This window comes from Camellia sinensis, chromosome 9 (genome assembly GCF_055761805.1).
Source record: "Camellia sinensis isolate YWXY chromosome 9, ASM5576180v1, whole genome shotgun sequence".
Lineage (NCBI taxonomy): Eukaryota > Viridiplantae > Streptophyta > Magnoliopsida > Ericales > Theaceae > Camellia > Camellia sinensis.
In genome coordinates, this window is record NC_138969.1 from 5,353,720 (window position 1) to 5,359,088 (window position 5,369).

Sequence of the window (5,369 nt, forward strand, 5' to 3'; positions counted from 1 at the left end):
ATCACAAAAATAATTACTACTATTAGAAATTAAAAGGCATACTGTTGATCCTACATCAACTTAAACAGCTACTAATGCTTCAGTTTTCCATACTAAATTGTACAACACGTGGTTCAGAATATATGTTGCCCATAACAAAGTTGGTTTTAACATTATAACTATATTTTAATCTCTTTTTTGCTTTGGTTGAGATCATTGGAAGTGAACACAGTTTCTCCCCATCACAAGCTTCGCATCAAACCTAACTGGGAGTGTTTCCCTTGCTTCCTTCTACAAGGAACATAAAAATCCGGGTGCAAAATTGTGCTCAGAGTCTCAGATCAAGTATTATTCAATCATTTCCCCCTTCCTAATGCCAACATGCGTAGTTAAATACACCACAATTTTTTCAACTTTATCCCACTTCAAAGGATAAAAGTCCCATTTGTATGATAAATACCCATTGAAACTTAAACTGCCTATCACAAAGATGGAAGTAATTTACCAATACAACAATACACATATTCTCATCAACGTCACGCTACTGGGTGATGAAGGGTTGGCGTGTTGGGAAAGATGAAAGGGTTCTATGTCATTGCACAACAGTTTTTTGCATTCAAGAATAGGAAAAGTACCTCAGTTCCAAGTCGCTTATTTAGAGCTTCATTCCACATATTTGCAACATATGTCGGCTGCACTCTAGTCCACATAGACTTGACAGAAATGACCTGTGAATAGAGTCTGCCAGTTAGAAATTTAGCAAAGTTCTCAACATCCTCGCATTTATTCACATGTAATGCAAATGAATGATGGTATCAAGTAGATAGAATTTTTTCGCCGGCAAAAATGAAACAGTGAACATGACTGTCAAAGCACAAAAAAATAAAACAGGAACGAAAAAAGTGACTCCTAAAATTAATAATTCTGGCAAACTATGCACAGTACAAGTCGTGCTAAGCTACTCATCCATTTGTTATTACTGTAGCCAAAAGAATTTCACTCAAAATAGTGAGGATTTATAAACCCCATTGTTTACATTTATATGCATGTGCACTTTCAACACACTATCCACATGTTACCTATGTAATGAAACTATTATAATTCCAAAGCAATGACCATAATAGAACCATATCACCAAATCCAATCAAACCAGAAGGCTTCTGAACCAAGAAAACCTACTAAAATAGTCAAGAAATGCACAGTATTTAGTAGCATGGCATATGCATCATGGAAAGCCAAGTTTAAACTTTAATACAATATATTAGAAAAATATCAAACTTAAGCATACCAAGTGAGCATCAAGAGGTGGTGGATAGTTGTCAGCAATGGTATCAATCCAACTAAAAATCATGTTGTGATAACCATATGGCTTCCCTGCCATGCTCCGAGCATATGCCCATGCTGCAGTCGAATTAAATTTAGCACGCACATCTGGATGTAAGGGCAGCAACACTACCTATGGATTGGATTCATCCTTAAGAGACAATTCCCACCATTCATCCCATGGAATTACCACAATAATTTCTTCACCCTGAAACACAACCAAGACAATATAAGCATAAAAGCTAAGAACATGTTCACATAAATATGGTATAAAGACAATATGATGTTCACACTGCTAAATATGAAGGCCAAAAAAAAAGGAATCCACCAATAAACTCAATCCAAGAATTGTTCAAATATTTCCATGACTATAAAACCAAAAAGGAAAGTTCATTCCAGAAACCAAAATTTGAAAACCTACCTATCTTTTCAAATTTGTATTTTCCAACGCCCCTCACACGTGTTTGCATACATGATATAAGCACTACAATTCTACAATTCAGTTGTTTTAAACTAAAATTCTTTCCTTGCCAATTCCAACTTTTTAGGTTTATGAATTCATGCCAATAAGCACACAAATCTAACATGGCTCTAAAGTATAACGTATTGGGTAATTATATGTCTATGGCCATGTTAGGAGTTGGTATTGTGCATGCTTGTCCATATACCTTTTCATTCTCATGTCCAGATTCACCAACCCAAAGATTACCTTGTTAGGCCAGAAATGTGAAAATGAGAATATATATTCAGGAAGTTTTTGTAAAGCTACCCGACTAGTTAATCTCCTATAATCAATTCAATTAAAAAACTAAATAAAAAACACAAATTGAATAATATTACCAGTGGATATACTACAATCCAGGGATCAACAATTCTAAATCGCCCAAAGAAAATAGAAACTAAAGATAACATGTTCAATGCTTCTGTAAATTTACCCAGATTTATTTTCTCCTACACAAATGATAATTCAAGTAATTATCTTCTAGATGAAGATTTTTTAATCTGATAGTACTGCTTTAATAGTCACAAGCAGCATCGCCACTAGGTGGTCTATCTATTTCGAGAAATGTCAGGAGGCATACTACACAGTTTCATCAAATGAATCTAAACTGATAATATCTCCTATTATTCAATGTTTTTGAGTATTTAGTTGCACAAACGCAACAACTAATCACCACATTTCTAGATTTTAATTTAAAATAATAAAATAAATACTTCCACCTAAGAGATAGAGTTTTCCAACAAATCAAATTCAGTGTGAATCTTGTATGAAGGACAACAAATCCTATAATTATAACTTCTAAAAAATCCCCCCTAGGCAACACCCTAGTAACTTAGATTGCATTCCTCCAATAAAGATATTCGTATGTGAGGTATCCTTAACTTACCTATTGAAAATAAAATAAATTTATAACTGAGCATAACATGTCCAAGCCTGCATATAGGTAACATATGCAAGCATGGTTGTTAGATTCGTATGATTAACGATTTGGTTCATACAAGATTCAATACGAGTTTCAAACAAACGATTAGAATCGTGTTGGTAATCGGAAATTGAGTAAATTGTGTGATTCAATTTGGAATTCACTATGATTCAGTTATGTTTTTGTTTACATAATGCATGAACCATCGTTTTCACCTCTCATCAAGAAATAAAAGGAGATCAATTAATTATATTGATATACATTAATTAACTGATATACATTGTTCAATGTGATATACAAATTAGTTCTATTGATATTTATTTCATTTTAAACACTCTATGTACTTTTATATTTATAAACATATATAAAATTATAATATAATAAATAAAGTGAATCTTACAATTCATTATTCACTATTTTAGCAAAACGATTCACGATTTGATAACAATGTATGTATGCAAATAAATGATGCTACCTCATTCTAAACCAGTAGGCTTAGATATTGACTCAAATTAGTGTGCTCCAGCACTGGTTTGGCATAGAAAGAGAATGTTAGTCTATATGTATTTTTTGGCCATAGCTCTGGTTTTTCTATGTCATCATGACCCCCATACTCAATTTCAATTTCCATAAACAAAAATACAACATCTCACCTTTCAGCTTAAATTCTTTATTTTCCAAGTTTGATCAACTGTATGAATTTCTTAAATTCTATATTTTACATTTTTTATCAACAACAAACGTTTTTCAAAAAAATTTAAATTTAAAAAAATATATATATAAACATCAATTAAATCATAGAAAGTAATTTTATTAATCCATTACAGTTGTCTATAATTTTACAATTAGATCAATTTAAACATCAAAATATATTAAATTTATACTAATCTAAAATTTAAAAACAAGGAGAGCAATTCAAAGTACGTTTAACTTTACAATAATATCTCTTTCTTAATATTTTGTGCTTTATGCCAATATATCTAATTATGTTGTAGTTTCAAAAGTTCTTAATACACAAATCAACTCAAAAAGACTTTAGAGAACATAAATTTTCTTGTTCCACCCCTGCTCATGACCTCACAGCTCAATTCTTTTCAAAGGGCCAAGACTAAATGTCAATTTGCTGATTAAAAAAAGAACAAAATCAAGGTCAATTAGGATCTCACCCCTCCTTGTCAAGAAATTGGTCCTGGTGAGTTTAACTTGTTTATAATAGCTACTTCTATGTGGCACAAAAGGTTATGGCCTATCAAAGAAATTGACACCTCTTTACACCCAAACTGGAATGTTTAATCAAGATGTTGAATAGTTTTTATACGTAAGTTTCTACTAGTAAAGAAAATAAACATCAATTTAGTCTTACATCAAAGTTAATGGACAATTAAATCCATACACTATCACTCTCTGTTAAACCAACTTAAAAATACTTAGGCAAGGAGCCACAATCTGATGAACATTTTGCTGTCCAGATATGGCGGCAAAAAGGGTTTACGTGAACTTCAATAGATATAATTATTAATTGCATCCGGTGCTTTCTCTTTCCAATATTCAATGCAAGATAATCAAATATCAACGCAAGTGGTCAATTAGTAACATGTGAAGTATTCCAAACCTGGATACCCAATAACACCAACAATATATCTCCACGCTTCACGCCAGAGTGGAACTTGGAAAATTCAACATCATCCAACACTGATGTCCTGCAATAGCAAACATAAATTCAAAATTTCCTCATTTTGGTAGTAGAAATAAAACAAAATATATGGAATATGATTTTAGTGACAGTAAAGTAGAATATGGAGAAGTGAAAATAGAAAACCAATAAAGAGACTGCGAGCTGTGCAATGGCGAACGGCCAGGGCTCGTTTGCCCTTTCGGCTGCTCCTCTGCCGCTTGCCGTCGATCGAGAGAGTGAGGCGGGGTAAGAAGAGATGAGGGATTTTTGGGTTTGAGATTGGGGATTTTTTTGTTTTGGGAGGGGGGGAATGGAACAAAAAAGGTGGGGGAAGGGAGTGGGAATGGAGCGGGAATAAAATATATATATATATATATATTTTTTTTTGTAAGAAATGAAATTTAAATAATAAAATAATGTCGTTTAACTTTTTTCTTTTTTTTTGCGACGGGGGTTGCCATCGTCAAAAAAATTTATTTTTTGTTAAAATATATATTTTTTTGTAGTTAATGAATTTTTAAAAAAAAAATCTTTTTTTTTTAGTTACTAAAATTGAAAATTTATTTGTTTCATTTTTATTTTAATGAAAAAAAATATTATTATTTTTTATTTGGTAGAAGTAGGGGTAAAAAAGAATTTTTTTTTTTGTCAGAAATGAAATTTAAATAACAAAATAATGTCGTTTAACTTCTTTCTTTTTTTTTGCGACGGGGGTTGCCGTCGTGAAAAAAATTTATTTTTTGTTAAAATATATATATTTTTTGTAGTTAATGAATTTTTTTAAAAAAATTTTTTTTTTTTTTAGTTACTAAGATTGACAATTTATTTGTTTCATTTTTATTTTAATGAAAAAAATATTATTATTTTTTATTTAGTAGAAGTAGGGGTAATATTTTAATGAAAAACATTTTCCACTAAAATAAAAGTTAATTTTCTGTGGTCCATGAAAAATATTTTTTTACGGCCCA

At 31.3% G+C, this 5,369-nt stretch overlaps 1 long non-coding RNA gene across 1 annotated transcript; it reads right to left on the bottom strand.

Moving 5' to 3' along the window:
* On the bottom strand, positions 1-2,034 carry LOC145799025 (uncharacterized). Its single transcript, XR_014341012.1, has 3 exons — positions 1,971-2,034; positions 1,268-1,510; positions 1-707 (listed from the first exon to the last, which is right to left on the bottom strand). It is a non-coding gene; the product is annotated as an uncharacterized LOC145799025 (long non-coding RNA).
* Between the last annotated feature and the right edge of the window lie 3,335 nt (positions 2,035-5,369).